This window comes from Aethalodelphis obliquidens, unplaced genomic scaffold (genome assembly GCF_003676395.1).
Source record: "Aethalodelphis obliquidens isolate GAN/ISIS:26980383/991018 unplaced genomic scaffold, ASM367639v1 scaffold69, whole genome shotgun sequence".
NCBI lineage: Eukaryota > Metazoa > Chordata > Mammalia > Artiodactyla > Delphinidae > Aethalodelphis > Aethalodelphis obliquidens.
Window position 1 is genome coordinate 6,523,989 of NW_020838013.1, and position 25,687 is coordinate 6,549,675.

Here is a 25,687-nt window from a genome sequence, read left to right on the forward strand (position 1 = left end):
CAAGAGTGCACAAGAGGGCTTCCCTGGCGGCGCAGTGGTTGAGAGTCCGCCTGCCGATGCAGGGGAACGGGTTCGTGCCCCGGTCCGGGAGGATCGCACATGCCGCGGAGCGGCTGGGCCCGTGAGCCATGGCCGCTGAGCCTGCGCGTCCGGAGCCTGTGCTCCGCAACGGGAGAGGCCACAGCAGTGAGAGGCCCGTGTACCGCAAAAAAAAAAAAAAAAAAACATAAAAAGAGTGGACGAGAGGTACAATTTCTCTACATCCTCAACGACGTGTTATTTCCTGGTTTTTGACAGTAGCTACCGTAATGGGTGTGAAGTGATATCTTGTGCTTTTGATTCGCATTTCCTTGACGATTAATGTTGTTGAGCATCATTTCACATGCTTACTGGCCATTTGTATATCTTATTTGAAGAAGCGTCTATTCAAGTCCTTTGCCAATTTTAATCAGATTCTTTTGGTTTTGGATATTGAATTGAGGAGCTCTTTCTGTCGTCTGGATGTGAGCCCCCATCAGATACGTGGTTTGCAGATATTTTCTCCCTTGTGTAGGTTACCTTTCACCCTATGGATGGTTTCTGTGGTGGCATAGAAGTTTCAAGTTTAATGTAATCCCACTTGTTTATATTTGCTTTTGTAGCCTGTGCTTTTGGTGTCATTTGCAAGAAATCATTGCCAAACCCTACGTCATGAAGATTTCCCCCTATGTTTTCTTCTAGGAATTTTATAGTTTCAAGTCTTTCGTTCAGCTCCTTGATCCATTTTGAGTTAATTTTTGTAGATGGTGGGAAGTCAGGGTCCAGGTTCACTCTTTGGCATGTGGAGATCCAGCTTTCCCAACCCATTTGTTGAAAGGATTGTCCTTTGCTCCATTGCATTCAGTGGTTCAACCACATGGTCTTGTCGAGGATGGTTTGACCGTATATGCAAGGGTTATTTCTGGATTCTCTATTCCGTCCCATGGGTCTGTGTGTCTGTCTTTCTGCCACCATCACCCTGTTTGTGAGCCATTAGCTCTTTTTAAAGGGTGTGGCATTTGCCTTTGTCTTTAGTGATATGCGCCTTAAGCTGCTCCCACTTTTCCTCCAACTTTGAATGAAGCAAGTGCCCTTCAGATTTGGTGGCAGGTAATGACCACAGAGACCTTACAAAGGGAGACTGTGCCAAGTGCTCTCCTGAGCACTGTCAGGTCACTGTCCGTAGTGGAACCTCCCCCAGTCTCCCCTGCCCGGGAGCCGAGACACCACCTCCAGGAAGCCCACGTGAATGCAGCACTCAGCATCCCACGTCCTGCACATCTCAGTGAGGGAAGATCAAGCCATTGAGGGAGAGCGTGGCCCAGCCACAGAGTCTCCAGCAAGACGAGGTCGCGTTCCACAGGCAGTGAGCCATGGGCCCCTGGCGCCCAGACAGCCCTCTTGGATCCAAACGCCACAGGCGTTTCCCACGCGCAACCCAGACGTCTGGAAATGATGACGTGGCCCTGGCAGGTTTCATTATTTCCTTCTCTTAACACCCAGAAGAATTCACGCCAATTGGGGACCAAAGGACCAAAGGCCTACGGAACAGCCAGCATGAGTCTCAACAAGCCAGGACCCACTGATGGGAAGGGTCTCGCTCAGGTCAGGGACTTTGTCCGAGGGATTTCTGAGCGTCCCTGGACGCAGCTCTTTCTCAGGAGAGCCACAGCTCTGCCAGGAGAGTCGCTAGAAGTCTCCACCGATGCCAGTGAGGCTTCAGAAGGGACATGGGCTGCACCCAAGGAAGGGGCAGGGTCTGCTTCCTGCAGTGGGACTGACAGTTACCCCTCCCGGTGCTCCAGTGTCCCCAGGTGTGAGGTGGGGTCGGAGGGCGCCCCTCGAGGGGGTTGGTTGCGAAGTGAGTGCAGATAAGCAAACGGCATAAATCCTGCTTTTATCTTCTTCCCCGGAACGTTAGAAAGCCCCTGCTCACTCACAGGCCTTCCAGAAGGAGATCCGGGCATAACCTCTGCAGCTCCTGTCCAAAGATTTGAGCCTTCGGATTTTCCTTGGATGTCACAGAAGTTAGGGAGGATTGCATGTCAGGTCTGTTTTTCCCCTTAAAGGAAAATGCATTAGACAGCCAGGGCCACCATGACAAAGTCCCAGAGTCTGGAAAGCGTAAACAGCCAGATTGACTGTCCCCAGTCCTGGAGGCTGGAATCCGAGGTCCAGGTGTGGGCAGGGCTGGTTCCTCCTGAGGCCTCTCTCCTCGGCGTGTAGACGGCCGACTTCTCCCTGTGTCCTCACATGGCCATCCCTCTGTGTGTGTCTGTGTCCTGAACTCCTCTTTGTATAAGGACACCAGTCACATTGGACTAGGGCCCCACCCTAGTGACCTCATTTTACCTTAATCGCCTCTCTAAAAGCCCAGACACAGCCACTCTCTGAGGTGCCGGGGGTCAGGACTCCAAGGCAGGAATTTTGAGGGGACACAATTCAGCCCGTAACACGGAGCTTTGGTCTCAGCCACACAGCCGGGGACCCCGACTGCTCCCCCTTCCTGCCCACTTGCCCAGATTGCTTCTTGGTGCCTGCAGGTTTGCGGTCTCTGCAGGCTTTGCCCGGGTCCTCCTGCGGGGGCCGCTGATACGTCTGACCAAGCTAGCGCTATCTGTCTCTAGGTCTGAGTTTCTCCGTCATCACGGGGGACCGGCTGCACTGCAGGGTCGTGGGAGGGAAAGGGAAAGGGAATCAGACAAGCTGGGGAAAAGGCCCTCTGGCTTCCATCTGTAGGTGAGGGCGGGCAGCCAGCACGGCCCACAAAGACCCTGCCGGTGCCTGGCTGAGCCCCAGTCGCCTTCCAGAAGCTGCTCTGTGGGCCTCAAGGAAACCGTCATGAGACAGACAGACGGACACTCAAGCAACAACAGGACAGATCAGGAGGGGCCCATGGGCCCCTTGCCTGTCCCTCCAGCACAGGCCCCTCGCTCCCACCTCGGGCCCTGGTCCTCGCTGTCCCTCGTGCCCACGTGCCGCTGCACGTCCTCAGCCACCTCCACCACCACCCACCCGCGCGAGGCCCCTCCCCTCCTCCTGGGCCCACAGCTGGTCTGGCTGTGGTTCGCTACACTCTGCGTTCTTGGCGGGTATTAGTATTCCCTCCACTGGGATGTAAGCTCCTGGGGGTGGGGGCTGTCCTGCTCACTACCCACTCCCAGTGCCTCGACACCCGTCTGCAAATAGTGACATCTGTCTGCTCTGTGAATGTGGGTTGAAGGTACCGGGACAGGGATACTCGGGGTGAGCAGGGGGAGGAGAGTCTGATGGAGTGTGTTGGGGGGAATCCCAGGAAGGCATCCTGGAGGAAGTGACAACCTCCAGAAGAGCAGGCGTTACTCAGATGGAAAGGCTCAGGAAGGGTGTTCCAGGTGGAGGGAACAGCATATGCAAAGACCTGGAGGGGAGAGAGCGGGATGGAAGAACTGGAAGACACAGAGCTCAGCCGGGGGTGGGCGAGGGGGTGACCTGGAAGAGTTACGCAGGCCTTGGGACACCCAGCACCTCACCATACACCCCCACCTATGTCTAACCCTGCAGCTCATAGACGAGCACTGATGGGCTTCTGACACCCACTGCAGCCACTGCCCCGGCACGTGCCAGCTGCCCACACACCTAGGGTGCAGGAACCAGAATCTTCTCACTTCCCCCACTCTGGTGCTGGGGAAATGTCCTTCATCCATTTTCCAAAGAAAAAATTTCTTTTCCCCTTTCCATATAGCTGGAAGGCCTAAGGTAGACAGTACATCACAGGGGTATTTTTTAGGTGTTTCCAAACTTTAGCACTTTAAAAACGTAAATATTTAAAGAGGTTCACCATTTGCCTCATCGATGAAAGGCCGAGAGATGTATTCTTAGATCACTTCCTAAAAATTAGCAGAGCACAGAGTGCTGACTCATTTGTGCACCTCAAAGTTTCAACAGATGCTTCTGTTGTAAACAGAATTGTTGCCTGCCGGAGATATTTTTATTGGGATTGGTATCTACTCATCCATCCATTTGTTCATAAATTTATCCAACCATCTGTCCATCCAACCATCCATCCATCCATTTGTCCATGTATTCATCCATCCATCCATCCATCCATCTATCCAACCCTCCATCCTTCCATCCACCTCTCCATTTGTCCATATATTCATCCATCCATCCATCCATCTATCCAACCCTCCATCCTTCCATCCAACCCTCCATCCTTCCATCCAGCCTTTCATTCACACTGGGTATTGTGGTCCCACCAGAGAACAAGACTGTCCCCTGGCCTCAAAGAGTTCACAATCTAGTGGGGAAGACAGAAAACAGGCAGCAATATTACATATATTTCCAACTGGAAGGGGTGTAATGAAGAAAAAGAAAGGTGCTTTGAGAGTTTATACTAGAGGAATCTGACCCAGCTTGGGATCAGGAAAACCTTTCCCAAGGAAAAAACAAACTTAAGCTGGAACCTGAAGGATGAGGAGTTTGCTCTGCAAAAAGGTAGAGAAAGTGTTTTAGGTGGTGGGAAGAGCAGGCACAAAGGCCCTGAGGCAGGTAAGTGTTTGGCATGTTCAAGCAACTGAAACAAAGTCAGAGAAGCTGTGGCAGAGTGGTCCAAGGCTAGAGAGGCCAAGAGGGGCTCAATCATGCTGTCTTCACGACCACATTATGAATTTGGACTTGATCTTAAGAGCACATGAGAAGCCAGGGAAGAATTGCAAATAGAGGAGGGCTAGGACCAGATTTGCCTTTTAAGTCAAGTTTTCATTGAATATACCATATGTAGAGAAAAGTGCACACGTCCTAAGCATATGCTAATTAGTCAGCTCAGGCTCCCATAACAAAACACCATAGACCGGGGGGCTTAAGCAGTAGAAATGTATTTCTCACAGTTCTGGAGGTTGGAAGTCCAAGATCAAAGTCCAGCAAGGCGGGGTTCTGGTGAGAGCTCCCTCCCTGGCTTGCAGACAGTCACCTTCTTACTGTGTCCTCACATGGCCTTTCTTCTGTGTCTCTCTGGTGTCCCTACAGGACTAGAGCACCACCCTTGAGGTTAATGATCTCATTTAACTTTAATTCCCCCCTTAAAGACTCTATCTCTGGGACTTCCCTGGTGGTCCAGTGGGTAAGACTCCATACTCCCAATGCAGGGGGCCCGGGTTCGATCCCTGGTCAGGGAACTAGATCCCACATGCATGCCGCAGCTAAGAAGCCCGCATGCCGCAACTAAAGATCCCGCATGCCTCAACAAAGATCCTGCGTCCGCAACTAAGACCCAGTGCAGCTAAAATAAATTTAAAAACAGACTCTGTCTCCAAATACAGTCACACTGGGGTTAGGGCTTCCACATGTGCCCTTCCACACGTGCCCACATTTGAGAACAACACAATTCCGCCCACAGCAGTACAAGTCAATGGATTTTCATAAAGGGAATGCACTCAGGTAACTGGTACTCAGGAAAGAAAAAGAATGTGACCTCCATATCCTCTCCGTGACCCCTTCCAGTCCGCCCCACCCCCAGCCGTTCCTGTGCCTTCCACCACCAGGGAACATTTTGCCTGGTTTTGAATCGTTACCAGTGGAAGCGGGCAGCAAACACTCCAGCACCTGGCTTCTTTGGCTCAGCATGTGCTGTGAGCCATGTCCTTGTAGCCCATGTGCCGTGCAGCTCATTCATTTCATTCCACGTGTTCCTGACGGTCCTGCTGCAGGCGGCGGGCTGAATTGAGGGCTATGGAGAGCAGGGCTGCTTCCTCTGGGCGTTCCATGCAGGGCTTTTGGTGAACACGTGAAAGCATCTCTGTTGGGAGTGGAATTGCTGAGTCAAAGGTGTGCTCAGATGGGGCTCTAGTAGACTATGCCTCAACACTTTCCAAAATCGCTCTACAAGTGATGCTCCCACCAGCATTGGCTACGGCAGCCAGGGTGGGGAGGCAGCGTAGGGCTGCTCCCGGAATCCAGAGGAGAGAGGGCGGTGGCCGAGGAGATCCAGACGTGTGGACCAGTGACAATTTGTAAGCCTTGCGCCCAGGGCTCTGCAGACCATCCTTATTTCATGAAAGGCCCGCAGCCCCTTTTATTTATAAGGTTTTGGGGCTACACTCTGTCTCTCCTGTCTTTTCATTGTTTCACTCTTGGACCCATGGTTGGGTGTTCCTGGCCGTAACCGTTTTCTAAAAAGTCTTAAAATCCTCAAGTGAAGGAGAAAAGCAGGTGAAATACCAGTGAGTTACCTTTTGGGGAATTTTCCCCCATCTCCTTTTGGCCCAGTTCCTAGATGTTGAGGACCTACTATGTGCAGGGCCCTTTTGGATAATCCAGGGGACTCAAATGTGCTCCTGGCCTCAGGGGGGTACCATCTAGAGGGGCTCCGGGCCGAGGCCAGGATGTGGCCCAGCAGACATTGAGCCCCATCTCTGTGCTGCTCTGTCACTATGGGGAGGGACCCCCACGGGAGGTCGAGAAGACCGTGGTCTTGGCGCTTCCAAGGACGGAAGCTTTCCTTTGCCGCTTTTGCTGAGCTCACTGTGATTGGCTCCTGGTGACGCCTGGTCCCGGCTTCCCACACCGCTGCTAACTCAGCCATCCAGCAAGCTTCTGTCACTCAGGCTCCGTCCTTCTCGTCCCGCTCATCACGGGGAAGATGACGCCACCACAAGGCAGCACCGGCTCGTGGCGCCTGGGGTCTGCTCGCCCTGTAGCCCTTTGAGGAGCAGAGAAAGGGAAGGAGAGAGGAAACAAGGCAGGGAGCACGTGACCCCACAGAGGTCAGGAGACATGCCCACGGCCGCACAGCTGCAGAGACTTTCCAAGGACACATTCCCCCCCCACCGCCCCTTTTTGTGGGGCAGCAGGAGGGTGACGGAAAGTCACCTCCAAGGATCTGCTCACATGACATCAACACAGAGGATGCACTGCTAGGTTTCACTGCTTTCCCAATTTGCATTTTAGCGAAAATAAGATGAAGTTGAGGAGACGGCTCTGGGAAGCAAAAAGAGCGATAGAAAATTGTGACTGCTTGTCTGTGCCTTTGACCCTGGATCTGGTGTCAAAGAGAAGAGGTGGTCCGAGCCTGCGTCCCTCGGCCTCACTTCAGTCATCTGATTTCAGCGGAAGGATGGAGGCAGGTCAGGGATGCTGAGGACGGAAAATGGCACGAGAGAGCAAAACCAGGACAGCATTAGGGACTGGCTCTGCTCCTTCCATGCCTGGGAGCTCCTGGGAGAGCCGGGGGTGCCTTTCAGCGGCAGCCTCATTTGTCTTCCTGAACGATTTTCTGCCCGGCTGTCAGGTCAGCGGACGAATTAAAGGGGGTCAAGGCCCAGGCCAGGCTGGCTGCACCCTGGACATTGTGGGCAAAGGAGAAGCGGACGGGGCCTGCGACGTGGGGTCTCTACCGTGTTCTGTTAGTGATCGGGCCACTTCCAGGTGGCAACTCTCTGCCCCCTAAACACACTGCCTGCTTCACCGCTGCCTTTCACACTGTCCATCTGACTTTCTTTTCCTGCTCTTTCTTCCCCACTAGAACGCAAGCCACCGCAAGCCAGGATTTTTGTCTGTTTTGTTCACTGCCTATTTCCCTAGAAATATGCCTGGCAACAAATCCTTGTCCAACAACTGAATTAACACACGGGCCAGGTGTATCTTGGGTCCTGATGCGGGGAGAGGGGTGTGGCCACTATATAAAGGTGGAAACCCAGATGTGTTTCCTCGCAAATCTAAGCGCCGCAAGACCCCAGGAGACAGCACTGCACCCTACACTGAATCATAAAAGCTAACCCTTTAGGAGCCAAAAGAAATTGTTTTTAAGCCCCGAGCCTATTTCCTGTTTGAATGAAGCTGTTTGCATGTAAAACTTGTCTCTGGTGTCCTCCTGGTGTCTCCGGGCAGGGCCCTGGTGGCTCTGGGCAGTTCTTGCCATTGCCAAGGGTGGTAACCCCCGGCCCACATGCTTGCGAGACACCCTCCTTTACCCCTTTGTGAAACGCCAACTCTTACAACTAGGGCCAGCTTCATAATTAGTGGGGTCCCTGCCAGAGTGAAAATGCCAGGTTCTGTTCACAAATTATGAAGAATTTCAAGATGGCAGCAGCAGAGAATTAAAGCCAGGGTCCTGGGGGCCTGTGCGGGACGTACCCCCGGGATGAAATCCACAGGACCCATGGCTGGTTCCACCCGACAGCCGCTCGCAGGCAGCGCCGGGCCGGGCTGTTTGCTGCTCCGTGCTCCCCGGTACTTTCTGCTCTGGGCTGCGCCCGCCCTTGCCGATCCCGCCTGTGTTTCAGGAGCAAGTCAGGTGGCCTTTGGCAGTGCTCACTAGCAGGTCCCCCTCCTCCCGGGGATGAGGATGGGTGGGCCTTCCTGGCCCCTCGTGAGCGGTGGGCCGTGGACTCATCCGGCTCTCATGTAGTGAGTGGAGAGGACATGGTCCCGTCTGGAAGGGAGCATTTCTGACTCTTTCTAGACTCCACGCCGGCCGGTGCCCAGCAACGTTTGGGGTGGTGACTGTCCCCTTGCCCGGATGCGGCATGACCACCTGGGTTGAATCAAGGGCCGTCCGATGGCTTGAGGACCGGCTGTTCGTTGCTGGGTGGAACCTGCCTATCTGATGAAGCCCCAGCGTGCTCGGAAGAGTGGGGAGCAGTCTGGGGCTCCCCCGAAGCCCACCCCTGTTGTGTTTAGGCCACACGCCAAGTATCCATTTGGCCATCTGTTCGGGAGTATTTATTGAGGGTCTGCTAAGTGCCGGGCTCGGAGCCAGGGCTGGGGATGTGGCCGTAAATAAGGCCGCTTTGGAATCGGCCGTGAAGTGGTTCCTCTTCCGGCAGGACACGCACACCTGGAGCCCAGGGAATTGCCAAATGCGGTCACATTAAGTGCTGCGAAGTCCATGGCACAGTGCAGGCGTGCGGCAGGGAGACCTGTCCTTGCCTGGGGGCCAGGGAGGGCTTCCTGGAGGAGGGGCCCCATTCACTGATTTATTCATTCCTTCAGTAAACACTGAGAACCTGTGCAGAGCCAGATCTGTGCAGGCTTGTGGGGCGGGCATTTAGCCGTGATCAAAACAGCACGCCTGTTCTCACGTATCTTGGGGTGCAGGGGAGAGAAGGAAGACCTTCCTACCCCCATATGCACGTGGAAGCAGAAAACGTAAGGCCGGGAGGGGTGTTCCAAAGGAAAATAAAGCAGGGAAACCATTACATTAAAGGAACAGGAGTCCAGAGGGGACAGCAGGAAAGGTCCCGTTTTTTCCCCACTGCCCCTTCAAACCTGGGCGTGCGGGAGCTGGCTCACACCTGCTCACACCAACTCACAAGAGCCAACTGTCTGTGTCTCTTCCCAGCTCTGCGTTCGGTGACGTCACACTGGGACCTTGAACTTGGCAGGGGTGGAAGAATTTACACCTCAGCCGTCAGCAAACGCTGTAAATCAGGTCTGATTTGTTTGGTTCCAGGAGCCCGTTTACCACCCACCAATGTCTGGGACTGGCTCTTCCCAGCCCCCCGGGGAATTCTAGGGCAGAGGCCCCATGACTTTCTGGTCACTGTCAGAAGAAAAGCTTTCCCAGCCCTGCTGAGTCACAAAAGCATGGTCTCATGAGGATAATTAAAGCGTCCGGTCCCCTGTGAGATTTCCCTAACCCTAACCCCTGCCTCTGCCTTCTCTCATTTCCTGGGTTCCTTCCCTCCCTCTGCCCACCCGTCTCTAGGCCGTTGGACCCTCCAGGGCTGGGGGAGGGGAAAGTGGGCTCCCAGCTGGGCTTGTATCTGAAGCTGACCCTCTTGAGCTGCTTTCGTGGGTTTGGGGCCCTGGTGTAATGAAAACATCCCACTCAGACCCCACTGAGCATCTGTCGCTGATAGTAACACACAGGGGCTCTTCACTCCTGGCTGGCTCCCTCCCAAGGGCCCACGTCCAGTCCACAGGACACTCTCTAACATCCTCACACCCCTCGTGCCCACGCTGTCCGTGGGGACAGTCACTGCTGCCCAGGACCCCCCAGCCAGCCTTCTGCCAGAGACGCTTTGAAGCACAAGGGCAGAGTCTGGTCCACCCTCCCTGCGAGTCCAGGGACCTGACCAAGCCCCCAAGGGGTCTTCTCGTTGCCCAGCTTCAGGCAGGGGGGCAGCTCTTCACTCAAGACAGATGTCTCCCAATACACCTTCTCTCCTTGCCCACTGTAACTCCAGCCCTCTTCCACCCTGGAGGACGGTGTCCAGCTGAGGGTCCCCAGAGGGGTGCTGGCCACCTCCTTGCTGAGTGATATTCAAGCAGGAGTCATTAGCTTAAATCAGAACGAGGCACATTAAAAGACTCGATGATTCGAAGAAACCAGGGGCTACCTTCACAGGCAAGGAGGCTGTGATACGCTGCTGGCGTAACGGCTGCTCCTTCCTTACTACCGGTCTGTTTATTGAGTGGGTACTTTGAGCGAGGCGTGGCGCCGGCTGCTTCCTTTACACACGTCAGCCCTGGCACCGGGACACCTCCTGTGAAAATTAGTACTGACTTTTTTTTTTTTTGCGGTACGCGGGCCTCTCACTGTCATGGCCTCTCCCGTTGCGGAGCGCAGGCTCAGCGGCCATGGCTCACGGGCCCAGCCGCTCCGCGGCATGTGGGATCCTCCCGGACCGGGACACGAACCCGCGTCCCCTGCATCGGCAGGCGGACTCTCAACCACTGCGCCACCGGGGAAGCCCAGTACTTACTTGTCAGAGAAGTCAAACGGCTTGCCCAGGCTCACCCAGCTGCTAAGGGAGAGCAAGATTCGAGCCCTCATCTTCCTGACTCCCCTGTTAGTGTTCCCTCACCATGTCACCAAGGTCAAGGAAAGTGAGGGACCTTTCTGTCGTCCCACTTAAGCTGAGACCCTCCACTTCATCGTAGATTTCTCCCAGCCCCGCTGGACACAAGGAAGCACCATCTTCACAGAGTGTTCTTTCGACCTGTATTTTAGCCCCACTTCTTCGTTTTTCAACTATATATACATTTCAGTTTTTAGAATAGGGAGTGTTTTGTTTTTTGGGTTTTTTTTTTAGCTCTATCAGAAGAGATTAAACAGAGACCGAATGGAAAATGAAGTATATTTTAAAATAAACCAACAACTTAGTTCACATTCTCCCCCGGAACCTGCAACCATTTCGAGCAGCCTCTTATTTTTTTATTTTTTTATTTTTTAGCCTCATTATTTTTAATGCGTCCACTTCCTCGGCCTGCTCACCCCCTCTGTTTTCCCATGTTAATCGTCTGAGAAATCCCAGTGGTGAGATTTATCCAACGCCGGCCAGTGGCTGGGCGAGGCCCCAGGAGCCAGCTCTTGCCCAGGGAGGCTCCAGAGACGTGAAGTGAGAACCCATGACCCCTGCACGCCGTCCCGTTCCCCTGTGTCCCCGGGTGGCATTGACATTGAAAGTCAGGAGCGTGTGAACCGAGGCTGCTCAGAGCATTTGAAAACCCAAGCTGCCGTCACGTGAGAGCTTGTTTCCCCCAAAAGCCTGGATGTCAGAAGAAGCAAGGGAATGGGATGGAGCACAGGTATGCCGTCCTGGCCCTTTGACATTTCATGTCACTTTGAGGCAGAACTCCGGAGAAAAACAAGGTTTTCTGAGACTGGACCGCAGACGGCCTCAGGGTGGGCAAGACACCAGCTTCCCTTTGCGACCTATTGAGGTCGGGGTCATCCTCTGCTTTACCCTCTTTATGTTGAAAAGCCCTAGAGGGTAGGACTCGGTCTCGCCCCTTGGCTGCTGTGTCCCCAGTACCCATATCGGCCTGGAACGCAGTAGATACTCAATAAACATTTACTGAATGAGCGAAGGCAGGAATGGCCCTAGAGATTGTCAACTCCGGTTTCTTCTTTATCCACATTTGGATGTGTCCACACTTAGCAGGTGGGGTGGGCAGAATAGCAGCCTCCTGAATGTCCACGCCCTGATCCCTGGAACGTGTGAATATCTTTCATCACGTGTGAAGGCAGAATGCAGGTGGCCGCTGGAAAGAGGTTGCGGCAGAGACGGACCGACCGCTCAGATCCGACTCTCAGACCTCGTGTGCAGAGAGTATCCAGTGCGCAACGGGGATATTGAGAGCACAGCCATGCGTGCAGCAGGCCCTGTACCCAACCCGCTGTGATCAGCTGGTACCGGATGTGGAACCAGTCCGGCGCAGGCAAAACGTTTCGGGGGCACAGTTGTCTATACAAGTGTCAAGGAACCGAAGGTAAAGCAAGGCTCCAAGACGCCCCCCCGGGGTCTGAGGCCTCGGCACCGCTCGACCAAATGACCCCGGGAGCCCTGACCCTAGGGTGCCCCCCAAATGCAGCCAAGGGTGAGAGGAGACTCTAGCATCAGTCCCCACAAACGTCCAGGTACTGCACTATGACGGTGCAGTTCCCACCTCACCTGCGCCGCGCCCAGGTTATTGAGTAAAGCACTTATAATATCATTAAAAAAAAGATCCCAGAGCCGTTGTAACAAACCACCATAAAACAACACACATTTAATATCTTACAGTTCCGGAAGTCAGGAGTCTGAAATGGGTCTTGCTGGGCTAAAGCAAGGCATCGGCGCAAATCTCTAGGAAGAAGCCCTCTGATCAGCTGATCTTGGGGTGGGGAGATTACTCTGCATGATGCGACTGGGGCCCGTGGAATCCCAGGGTCCTTAAAGAAGGAGGCAGGAGAGTCAGAGCCAGAGGGGATGTGACAGTGGGTCAGGGTGGCAGTGACTGACTTTGAGGATGGAAGCAGGGGCCATGAGACAAGGATGCTGGCAGCCTCCGGAAGCTGGCGAAGACCAGGAAACAAATTCTTCCCTAGAGGTTTGTGTCGACGCCTTGCTTTTGGCCCAGCAAGACCGGTTTCAGACTCCTGACTCCCAGCACTGTAAGAGAGTAGGTGTGTTTTGTTTTATGGTGATTCGTTCCAGCAGCTCCGGGAAACTCTCGCTGCGTTAGGCATTAAGGGGAGAGGTGTTCTGAGGCTTCGGTGCTGAGTGCATGCACCAGGACAGACAACCCCCGTCCTCAGGAGCTGACCAGTCTGGGGGCGCCTGCATTAAACCAAGCTGGGTCCATTTCTGGATAGCATGTCTTTTCTGATGCTAACATACATGATGAATGCCCACAAGAAAGGTGCAGTGCGGACTTCCCCAAATTTAGGTGACCACGGAACGCTTTGAATGGGGACAAGGTCACATGGTTTTCCTCCAGGGTGAGGTCGGACCAGCACTGAGATGTCCCGGTCTCTGCCAAAGTCAGGGCTTGGGGAGGCTGGCTTTTGTTCTTTCTGGTTATAGAGTCACAGCCTCATGCCCAGACCGCAAGACGACCCAAATGGGAAGATCTGTTTATTTTAAGAAATGCCAAATATTTAAACCACGGCTAGATGGCTTAAAATAATAAAGGTTCTGTTAATGAATTCATGTAGAACTTTCTTTCCCAGAATCTTTATAAGAGTGTGTGTCTCTGCCCCAGGCCATCTGTGAGCTGAGAGTCAAAGAAAGAAGATGGCCGCTGAGAGGGAGATGAGGAAGAAACCAGGGCTGCCGTTAGTTGGTGCTTTACATGTGGGGTTGTTCACCAGATAGAGACTGAACAAGAGAACACAGGTGGGTCAGTATAACCCCTCTGTACTCTTCAGGTCTGTTTGGATTGTAAGTGAAAGAAGGCAAGCTTCAGGAATAGCTGGATCCAGGCGCTCAATGTCTCCAAACTTTATCTTTCTCCATCTCTTGGCTCTGTTGTTCTTTGGATTGGGTCCACCCACAGGAAGATTCTCTCGGTAACCAAATGATAAGCACACCTCCTGGCCTCCCCCCTGTGCAACCCCAGGGAACCGAGAACATTTGTCCCCTGTGCCCTCCCGCTGGAGTCCCAAGGTTAGCTCTGATTGTACTGACTTGGGTCAGGTCTGTGATCATTCCTGAATGAGTCACTATGACCTGGGGGATGCTAAGCTGTAACTGGCCGGAAGCAGGCCCTGTGGCCACTCCTGGAGCCCTGGTGGGGGTGGGGGTGGGGGTGGGGGTGGGGGTGGTCCACTGCCCCGAACCATGTAGGCCGAGAGGGAACGGTAGTGGTTCCTCAAGGAAGTCCAGAGTGTCAAAGGCAGGGAATAGAAGCTGGCGGAGGACACTCACGCGGGGGGCTGGGTCCACCCCATAGAGAATAACTTCTCTTCAAGGGGTCCCTCGGACAATGGCCAAAAGAACTATAACAGCCCAGCTTTCTCATGTCTGACAGACTGGCACTGTGCCAGGGGCCCCACGAGCACAGTCTGCTTTCATTCTTGCAACAACTGTGGGACGTCGGGGTTCACGGCCCTCCACCCGGTTCACAGAGGAGGAAACTGAGGTTCAGAGACATCCGTTCTGACCCAGGACCCCAAGTTCTTAACCACTGCCATGACCCGTGTCTTGTCCGAGCTGCACGTGCTCAGAGAGGTCTCTGTGCACAGACACCCAGGCTCAGCTGACAGCTGGGTCAGGACTGGGTGCATTCTGTGGCCAGAGCTGTGTCCACTGGGGGGGAGGACCTGGCCCACCGTTGGTCTCTTGAGTCACATACGGAGGCAGAGAACACCGGGGGGGCCACCAGTGACCCACGCAGGTATTCTGTGGGCAGCAGGGAGGGGACAGACAGCTGCAAGGACTCGGTGATGAAAGGCTGGGCTGCCCTGACAGTGGAAGAGCATCTGAGGGTCTAAGTTAGAGGGAAAACAACAGAAAAAGAACAGAGTCCTGTCCATGGCTGTTCAGGACACCAGACAGACACGAGTGCAGCTTCCGAGCCCAGCTTTGGCCCCAGATCCAAGCTCCACGCCCAGCTCCACTCAGCCGCTGGCTGACCTTGAACAAGTCACTTCCGCTCTCTGGGTCTCATCCAGACGAGGGCGTGGGACAGAATACCCAGCCCGTAAGGGGACTGTGAGGGGGAAACAGTAGTCAGTCTTTTTGACATGTAGGACATATTTGATATCTGCTATGACAGTGGTGGTGACGGTGGTGACAATAAGGGCAGTGACAATGAAGGGGACGCTGATGGTGGTGATGATGGGGGTGGTGATGGTGACTATTATTATCCCTGCTACTGTTACTCAAGAGGCTGGGCTCACTTTCTCAAACCAAGAAACCGTGCTGTAATCCGGAGACTGCAATGAGCAAACAGTGGATCAGCCCTGAGTTCCCATCTCCTCCAGGATGCTGAGCCTTGCTGCACGGCAGAACCTGCTCCTCCCTGGCTCTCAGCCCTCCAGCGGCCGTCCGCTGTGCATGGCCTGCAGGACCTTACCGGGTCTGGCCCTGCCCACACTGCTGACCTCATGCCCCAGGACCCTCCCCCTCCCCCACCCCACCCAGCCACACTGGCCACCTTGCCACTCCTCAGATACACCCATCGTGTTTCCACCTCAGGACCTTTGCAGTTGCTGTTCCCTCTGCCTGGAACATTTTTCCTCCAGTTATCCACAAGTTTCACACCCTCCCCTCATTCAGGTCTCTATTCAAAAGTCTCAGATGCTCAGAGAGGTGTCCCCCTATGCCTCTAAGTGTGACAGCAACACCCCTAATTCCATCCCATCAGACCCCTTCTATGTGCTTTTCCTGGTTTACTTTTCTCAGCAGCACTCAGCGCTCCCAGACAAACCATGTAGTGAGTGGTTTGTTGTCCATCTCCCCTACTCACTTGTAAGCCACAGGAGGTGGGGACTCTGTTTCCTCGGCCCATGGAACAGTGCCTCACACACAGTAGGCCCACTGTTTGTGGTTGAATCAGCAAAATTTGCCATTTCTGTAACGTGGAAATAACGATCAAGGCAGATCTGGGCAGGATGCTCTGTTGTGGTCCTACCTGGAGGGGAAGGACGATGCCCAGGGACGCTTGGGATGCAGGTGAACTTGTCGTTGGTGTGAAGGTGTGCAATAGTACTCACCTTTAGCTGAAAGGAGTTAAACTCCCACCATTTCTGCACATGTTTAAAGCGCCGTTGAAAGCACGCCATGAACATCCTAGTCTCTGTCTAACGTCATTCTGGCATTCGTGTTATTTTAAGGCGTCTGGCTTTTGAACTTCTGTGGTTTTCTTTTGTATTTAGAACAATTAAGTTAAATATACCCATGGGTTTTTTTAAGGGTAGAAAGTATTTCTGTTTTCTTAACAAGTAGATCATTTCATTAAAAGTTAAGGTATTGCCAAACCAAAGAGAGACTTTTCCAGGTTTACCAAAGAGAGACTGATACGTTTTCAGACCTGTTGGGTGTAAAAATGAAGTGTCCTGAAAGACAGGTCTGTCTCGTCGAAGCCCTAATAACTTGTGGTTGCTGCCAGGCCGGGCCTGGGGTTTACAAACGTCTGTCGGGTCCCTTCTCGCCGCACTCCAGCCGTTATCGTTCTCTTTTCTCATTTCCAAAATGCTGAGCTAAGGTTAAGGGCAGGTGTGTGAGAGTGTGCATGCACCTTGCACATGTGTGTGGAGAGGCTCGTGTCCCAGGGCAGCTGGAACCCAGGAGCATCCTTCCACTTCTGTGCCGGTGGGCAGGGTGAGAAAATGGAGCACCTGAGGATGGGATACCCCTTCCTCCTTCAAGTTCACTGCCCGAGGCTGGGCTGCGGTGGGGAGATCGGCCTCCACTTGGCAGAGGGTGTGGGGGAAAAACCGCCTGCTCTCAGGGGGAGGGGGTGGGGAGACTTGCACATTCGCAGCCCTCAGCAGCCTTCCGAGCTCACAGCCCCGCACCCTCCTTCAGGGCTTCTGAGAGCCAAGAGCCCCCTGGAGCTGCTGCGGCGTCGGGTGGGGGGCTTCCATCATCGCTTCCAGCAAACAGCCCCACCCACGTCCGTGACTGTGACTCGTGTCTCGGCCAATAAGGGTCAAAGCCGTGAAGGTCACAGGTAGTGCACAGGCCCCTGAAAGCATCCTGGGGCTCCTGCTGGAAGCTTCTGTTGGCTTCCTGTGACCACAGAACTAATAACCACAAACGGATGGCTTAAGACAACAGAAGTTTAGTCTCTCACAGTCCGGAGGCCAGAAATTCGAAATCAAGGTGTGGGCAGAGCTGCACGCCTTCCAAAGGCTCTGGGGAAGGGTCTTCCCTGCCTCTTGCAGCTTCTGGGGGTTCCAGGCGTCCCTGGGCTTGTGGCCACATTCCCCCAGCCTCTGTCTCCATCTGTAGTCAAATGTCCCTCCTACAAGGACACATGTGATGGCATTTAGGACCCACCCAGATAATCCAAACTAGTTTCCCATTTCAAGAGCCTTCATGACACCTGCAAAGTGCCTTTTGCCATAGAAGGTGACATGGTCATAAGTCCCAGCGCTTAGGACGTAGGACCTAGACATCTGTAGGGGCCGTCATCCAGCGGACCAAGGCCACGACACCAGCTGGAGGGAGCCCCGCTGGGGAGAGGAGGGAGGAGAAGAGGAAGGGCCCCTTTTGAGGGGAGCCATTGAGAACCAGAGGGGGGTGTCCGGGAGACCAAGACACTGGACGAGGGTGGGTGGGCTCTCGTGTTTAAGGTGGGGGAACAAAGAAAGCCCAGGGGTGAAGAGGTGGGCAGGGGACTCTCCGAAGACCCCAGCCACACCCTGGGTCGCAAGGGCCACCGTCACAGGTATTGACAGAGGAGCTTCTCATGCCTGGTACTGGCCAGGCTGCCCCAGCCGCCCGCGGGAACAGCAGCGCCCTGAGCACGACTCAGGATGCCACAGACTCACGCCCTCGCTGCCCTGAAGGATCCTTAGGGGCCCAGAAGCTTTTTCTCTGCCTGTGGAGGCAACTTCGATGCCAGGGCAATCTGAGCAGCACCCTGACCACAAACTCCCACTCCGACCCACCCCCTCACCCACTGTCCACTCGTTCGCTTTCGTTCACCCGACGGTATTTCTTGAGGCTCCGCCACAGGACGGGTGCTCTCTGGGGCTCCGGAAGCTCAGAGAAGAGCAGGACAGATGTGAGCCCTGCCCACTGGAGCCTGCAGTCTAGTGAGGGAGGTGGCAGGAAAGGACCAGACGGCTAGACAGCGCCGACTGCGTTCTGCGTGGTGAAGGATGTAAACATGGGGCTGACAGGGGGGACCCAGGAGTTACCCCAGACCAGGCGTTAGGAAGAGATAGATGGGGAGAGAGGCCAGCCAGAGCAACATGGGCTGTTGAATGGCTTGGCTGGTTTGAGGGCCAGAAAAGGGGCCCCCGTGACAGGAGAGCAATTATCAGAAAGGGCGGAGATGGGGGATGAGGCGGGCGTGGACATTGTGAGAAGCTGGGGACCTGTGTCTAAGGCAATGGGGAACCAGGGCTGCTTTGAAAGAAGCAGAGGGGCCCAATCTGGTTGTGTCTTGGGAAGCCACTCTGGGTAGGAAAAAGGGACGAGATGGGGAGGGAGCAAGGAGCCGGGAGGACAAGTGGGGACAGGAGAGGTGGCAATGGCCCTGCCCAGGGCGAGGCCAGTGGACGTGGAGAGAGGTGGGTGGATTCAGGGGGAACCTGAAGAGTCTAATCTACGGAACCTCCCAGGTGGGTGCAGGGGAGGGAGGCATCTGCGGTGGTTTCCGAGTTTCTAGTCTCGTTTACTGAGACAAGGTCGGAAACTCTGCAGCTTCCCTTCATCTAGAAAAAGAAAGAACGGATCCAGGATCCTTGTGCCTGTGTTTTAATCCAGTCAGTTCATCTGGGAATGGAAGAGGGCTGCTTTTTGTTTTTTCAGATTAGAAACTGATGCAAGTTCATTGTTTAAAAAAAAAAAAAAGGAAAGAAGGGAGGGAGGGAGGAAGGAAGAAATAAAAGAAAGGATGGAAGGATGAAGGATGGAGGGAGGGAGGGAGAGAGAGAGGGAAGGAGGGAGGGAAGAGAAATTGAAATGTTACCGAAGAAATAAGTGACTGTCTGCCCGGGTGGCGACTACGGCACACAGTGTGCGCGGCTCTCTTCCAGGCTTTTCTCTGTGTCTGTACAAACATAAGCGGGTCCCTTTAACAGCATCTTCCTGTATCTCCAACGCTTCAGCTCAGCATGTTTTCCTCTGGGCCTGCTGGGTGCTGAGCCAGGGGAAGGAAGGAGACTCAGTCGATGTACATCCAGGTGTCAGGCTCTGTGCTCCAAATTGGGTTATCCCACTCCATCTTCCCTTCATCCCTGTCAAGGGACCAGCTTGCCCCCATTTTACTGACAAGAAAACTAAGGCGGGGAGATTAAGTCATTTGCCCAAAGTCATAGAAGGTGCAGATGGTGTCACACCCAGCTTTTCTCTGGGGTTCCAACAAATCCTCCAAGACCAAGAGTCTAGATCATCAAAACAGGCTTTCATTCAGTCACTCACTGATGTTTATTCCTCTCCTGCCTATGAGGACCTGGGAGGATGTGAAAATAAATCCTTCCTTCGTGCAATTCAAACTGTACCATGAGTCTCTGACACCATATCGCGCCAAGATGGTTACGTGCCTTCTAGAGTCTGAGATGTCCCTGAGGCAGGCAACAGCTTCTTCTCTCTGTAGCCTCCCACTTAGTGCAGTGCCTGACGCACAGTAGGTGATCAGTAATGCTTTGTTGGATGAATACGGGACGGATAGGTGGGTGGGTGGTTGTATGGGTGATGGATGTGGGTGGATGGATGAATGACAAATGGACGGATGGGTAAATGTTTGGATAGTTGGTTGGGTAGATGATGGATGGATGGATGGATGGGTGGTTGAGTGTATGGGTGGGAGATTCCCTGCCTACAAGGAACTTACAGTTGTATAGAACGGGGGTTGGCAAACTCTTATCTGGGGGCCAGATCTTCTCCCAACCCCTCCTGATTTTGTAAATAAAGTTTTATTGGAACACAGCCACCCACATTCATTTACATATTGTCTCTGGCTGCTTCTGCGCTACAATGGCGGAGTTGAGTCATGGCTACAGAGACCATATGCAGGACCACTTCATAGAATGTGACCTGTACCGTCTCTGAGGCCCTGCACTTAGTAGGGCTCCATGTCACCACCTTGATCGTCTGTGTCACAATCTTGAAATCCCTAAAACTTTTTTAACAGAAGGCTCTGCACTTTCATTTTGCACTGAGGCCCACCAGTTATGCAGCCAGTCCTGTCTGTATGACCCACGATGCCTAAAATATTTACTATCTGGTCCTTTACAGAAGAAGTCGGCCAATCCTGGTCTGGAAAATAAGACAGGCACCCGACTCACGACAGATTCAAGGTAGAAAGTGTCGCGTGCCGTCTGGGAGGGCAGGCACGGTGTGTCGGGAGCTCAGAGGGCAGAGAAGTCCCTCCTAGCTGAGGGACCCAGAAAGCTCCACGGGCTTTTGGTGCCTGCGGCATCAGAGTGTGGGTGGGAAGGCAAACGTGCACAGAGTACAAGGTCAGCTCGTGCGCGGCTGTACCAAGAGGGAAAGTCAGCCTTTCTTCTTCCCTGATCAATGCGGTGTCCAAAACCAACATAAATTATTCATCATACAAGAACAATAACACACTGATTTCTGCCCACTTCCCCTGGCGTTTATTTTGCCATCGTGGCCGCAAGCTGGGTGGTCTCTGCCGCAGGAAAGGGGGGCTGTCCGGGCACTGGCAGATGGACAGATCTGGGCAAAGATTCTGCCTCAGAAGAGAAAAAAAACTCGAGGAGATGGTCAGGGAGCAAAGACGTTCCAAACTACATGCGGAAAAGTTAGAGTTTCCGCACAAGCCATTGTTTTCAGTATTAGGGCTTTTGCATCTAATGGGATACAAATTTAAAGAAGTGAAACCAGAGCTAGAAAAGCCCAAGCCGTGGGCAGTGGCCCAGGCCCAGCAGGGAATGGGCTTCTTGGTCAATATTTGCTGAACTGACAAATGTATTGCTCTGAACGCATCCCAGACCAGGAAGGGGCAGGACAACAGGATCTAGTGGCCACACCTTCCTCTCTGCACCCAAGTGGCCTAACGCTGGGCCCTCGTGGCACCCGGTGCTCTTAGACACTTTGATGGCCAGAGCGGGGCGGGACCCCACTGGGTGAGCCTCCCCTCTCCCTGTGAGTTCCCGAGTGTGCTGTGCACAGAGGGACAGCGGCAGAGGGGAAACGGGGTCCCCCTTTCCAGCCAGCCAAGGGCTGTGCCCCCCACAGAGCTGCCTGGCAGCTGGACAGAAGCACGAGTCTTTGGTCCAGATCTACACGAGGCTTGTGTCCAGGTTGTAGATTGTATTGCCAGGTTAGGAGAACAGCCGAGGGCTAAGTGTGCGAAGGGCAGGCAAGGAGGCAAGTCCTCCTACCACTTGGGATGTTTTCACTTATCATGACTGCTGTGTGCATGTCCTGGGGCCACCACCAGAATAAATAACCACAAACGGGGGCGCAAAACAACAGGAATGTATTGTCTCGGGGTTCTGGAGGCCGTAATCAAGGTGTTGACAGGGCCGTGCTCCCTCCAGAGTCTCCAGGGGAGCGTCCTTCCTGCCTCTTCCAGCTTCTGGGGGCTCCAGGTATCCCAGAGCTCGTGGCTGTGTCTCTCCAGCCTCTGCCTCTGTCATCATGTTGCCTTGTCTTCTTCTCCTGTGTCTGTCCCCTGTGTGCCTCTTATAAGGACACCTGCATTGGATAATCTAGGATGACCTCATCTCAAGATCCTTAATTATATCCTCAAAGACCCTTATTCCAGATAAGGTTATACTCACAGGTCCCAGGAGTTAGGACGTAGACACACCTTTTGGGGGCCACCGTTCGGTCCACTGCACCTGCCCACTGGTAACTGAGGCGCGACTGGCGACTCTTCCTCTTGGGGATGAAGAGAGAAAGGGCTGAGGACCCTTCCCCCCCGTCCCCCCCACCCCACCAGCTCTGACATTCGACTACACCTAGTCTTTGACCTGTTTTCTCTCCCGAAGCCCAGGAGCCCCATCTCAGGCACGTTTGCCTCCCAGCGTCTAAGGCAGGGATTGGTGCTTTGCTGGTACTCAGTACACACCTACTCAATGAGTGCGTGCATGAGCAAACGAACGATATGGAAGACTCCTTCCCCCTCCTCCATCACCCTGTATCCCACCATCCTACCTAATAAGCATCCCCTTCACGAGGATGGCTCTCAGAATTCTGCCCTCAGACTTCCGGCTACGTGCCTGGGCATAGCCTCCAGTGCGTCTGTACTCCAGTGTCACTGGCCCTCCAGCACTCAGGCACGCAGTGTGTGGGCTGCAGAAGGGGCTCACCAGTGCCCTGTTGGGTAAATCCGTTGAATGGTCGTGTTAAATAATGATGCCTGTGAAAGCACTTTGCTAACCTGGAGGCAGCACACCAAGGGGCGTGATCCACGGGAGGAGGAGAGATGGGGGAGATGCCTCTGGGATACTCAGGTGGAGCCGTGGGGGTGGTCTTGGGAAATAAGGGTCTGGAGCTGTGGAGAAGGGTAAAAGCTGAAAGAGCGCTTGGATTTGGGGTTAATTAACATGTGGGTGATGCAGACAATGGCTGAGATATGATGACCCAGAAAGAATGCACAAACTTGGGGGGCAGGAGGGCCAACCCTGGGAACACCCCCATTTGGAAAACAGACAGGAGATCAGGGGCCATGCTAGTTTGACCCAGGAGGCCTGGAGGGAAGAGCATGTCTTTTAGGGTCAAGCAAGCAGGGGTGTATGTTGGCTGTGGGGCCTCAGGAAAGTTACCTAGCCTCTCTGAGCCTCCTTTTCGACTCCTGAAAAGGTTGTTTGAAGACTTGAAATAATAGACCCAAAGCATGTAGTAGAACAGCCGCCAGATAGAACAGCATCACTAGCTGGTGTTTGCTGAGGGCTTGCTGGGCCTGGGCTCTGTGTGGGCAGACGGCTGCATCACCACCGGACACTCACCAACCCTGGGCTGCACATGGTTACGTCTATTTGCAAATACGGAAACTGAGGTGGTCAAGAAGCTCGTCTAGGATCACGAGCTCGTTCTGTAGCAGGGTCTTGGGTTCCAACCCAAGGAGGAAGCAGGAAATTGTCCTCATGCTGTAAAAAAAGAGGCAAGTGAGCGTGAGGATGGAAACGTGACAGCTGGGTGTGGCCAGATGTGAGAGGATTCAGAACCAGGTCCTGCAAAGGCTGGCCGGTGTGGGGGGACAGGGCTGCCTCTGAAGGGCAGGACTGGGAAAGGCTTGTATGTGTTCATGTGGCCTCAGAAGGCAGAACATAGAGGAGTGCGCAAAAATTATAAAGAAACAGTTGAGGGGCTTCCCTGGTGGCGCAGTGGTTGAGAGTCCGCCTGCCGATGCAAGGGACACGGGTTCATGCCCCGGTCTGGGAGGATCCCACATGCCGCGGAGCGGCTGGGCCCGTGAGCCATGGCCGCTGAGCCTGCGCATCTGGAGCCTGTGCTCCGCAACGGGAGAGGCCACAGCAGTGAGAGGCCCGCGTACCGCAAAAAAAAAAAAGAAACAGTTGACTAGTGTTTAAATGACCAGAGAGAGAAAGAGCTCTCTAAGCATCTCAGCTCAAGGGGCTCTGTCAGTGGAGACATCCCAGGAGCTTGCGGGTTCAAGCATTGAGTAAAGTTCTGAAGTAGGTGGGGTCTCAATCCCCTTACAGCCCAGAGACCCCGTGGAGCCGTATGCTCTGAGCACCTGATCCCATGTATGGCATTTGGGAGGACAGGACGCTGACCCCTTAAATCACAAGCAACATTTGCATTCACATCACATTTCAAGTTCTCTGTAAAAGCTGTGAATTTTTGTGAGTGCCTTGCTGCAGTGGCAAACGTGACAGGGCAAGAAAATTAACGCTTTAGAAGAACCTCGACCCTCCTAAGAAAGCAAGGGGCTGTTCCTCACGACAGCATGTATTCTTTTCATTCTTTTCACATCTGGGTTTATGTCATTGATTTTTCAGGAGGGCATTTACAAATACAACCTTGAGATCTGAAATTTAAGTTCACACACACCCAGCTCTTTAGTCTCGGGGAAACAGGCATCTAAGCGATTCAAGGCACACATCTAAGTGATTGTTAACACGGCTGAGATTTGAGCAGACGTTGGAACTATGTAGAAATGTCCACATTTACTGTCATAAAAAAGGTGTGACCTCAGGAGACACTGCGACAGCAACATAATAGCAGTGGTCATTTGTGCAAGCACCATGAAGGCAGGGGTCTTTGTCTGGTTTGGTACCTGCTGTATCCTCAGCGTCTAGAGCAGAGCCTGGCATTCAGGAGTTCTCAACACAGATTTGTTGAAAGAGCAGTTTCCCTGTTCCTCCTTTTTCTATTAGTGGAGAACGTGAAAGGAATTTTTTTTATTCTGCAACGTTTCATTTTCAAGAAAAAGGGACATGGAGCTCCCCCTGAGGTTCCTGCTTGTTTTCCTGCATAGGTGTTTCATTTCTATTTTTAAAAACTTGCCAACAAACCAGAAGTGATGCGTACACCTGGTTACCTAGATCTTGGCTTCTAAATATCCTTCCCCAATAAAAGGAACCAAGGCTTCTCAGAGAGACGGCTGATTCCAGGGCTGGGGCCAGGAAAGTACACCATGAGACCAGGGCAAGGAGGTGCTCGGAGGTAAGGAGAGCATTTAAAAGACACAGGGCAGGACTCACGATGCTGAAGATGATGGAGAGAGAGGGATCAGACGTAGCAGTCCCCACCCTGCCTTAAACAACTAGAAATCGAAACAAAATCTATGAAGCATATAACTAAATCACTTTGCTGTACACCTGAAACTAACAGAACATTGTACATCAACTGTATTCCAATATAAAATAAAACTTTTTTTTTTTAATCTATGAAGCGGTGGCTTTCAAATTTTGGATGACAGGCGTCTCAGGACTATGATTCCTCGTAAAAGGGAAGGAAACAAGGTGAACCCATGATAATTGCCCCATCTCCCTTCCTAGAGGCAGTGTTCAGGCTGCAGTGCAGGGAGAGGAGCCCAAACAGCCCAGCAGTCTCACTGAGTCGAGGATACAAAGATCGGAGGTGAAGGGGGTGAAGGCAGTTAAAATTTGTGAAGCAGAGAACGGAGAGGAGGATGCAGCAGAGAGAGAGAGACAGAGAGTGCCCTTGCGTCTTTGGCGAGGACTGATCTTCCCAGGCGTGAGAAGAAACCACCTGAGGCTGGGGAAAGAACCAGCAGAAAGCAGTAAATCAGACACTTCTGAGGACTCCCAGGTGTCTGGGAATGGCTTGTGTTCCAACCAGCTGAAGTGGGGGAATCCCATAATACATGGGGCATCACACAGCAGGGCATTAGCCAGATTCAAGTCTGCTCTGGACCTGCACTGTCAAAGCATAGGAACAAACCTTGAAAGAATTCAACTGATTCTAAGCAACCTCACTTAGTGTTAGAACAGAGTCTAACACTAATTAAAGGAATAAGCAGCAAAATCCAGCGCCCGACAGCATAAAATCACAATGTCTGGCATCCAATTTAAAAAGTACTAGACAAGTGAAGAAGGAGGAAAATATGACCCATAACTAGGAGAAAAGTCAGTTAACAAAAAAGACCCAGAATTGATACAAATGACGGAATTAGAGCATAAGAATGTGAAAACAGCGATTAAACATATGCTTCATATATTTAAAAAAGTAGAAGGAATCATTAGCAAAGGAGGAAAACAATGAAAGATGTGAAAAAGATCCCAATAGAACGTCTAGATCTGAAGAATACAGAGAATGGGGTGAACAGCAGATAAGGTGCTGCAGAAGAAAAGATCAGTGAGGCTAAGATGCAGCAACAGAGACACTTCACAATACAGCCC

At 53.1% G+C, this 25,687-nt stretch overlaps 1 long non-coding RNA gene across 2 annotated transcripts; it reads right to left on the reverse strand.

Moving 5' to 3' along the window:
- Positions 1–4,907: 4,907 nt before the first annotated feature.
- LOC113611311 (uncharacterized) lies at positions 4,908–9,564 on the reverse strand. Of its 2 annotated transcripts, XR_003429396.1 has the most exons (4): positions 9,265–9,564; positions 6,886–6,975; positions 5,571–6,697; positions 4,908–5,027 (listed from the first exon to the last, which is right to left on the reverse strand). It is a non-coding gene; the product is annotated as an uncharacterized LOC113611311 (long non-coding RNA). The 2 variants fall into 2 exon arrangements; XR_003429395.1 differs by having other exon boundaries at positions 5,571–6,975.
- Between the last annotated feature and the right edge of the window lie 16,123 nt (positions 9,565–25,687).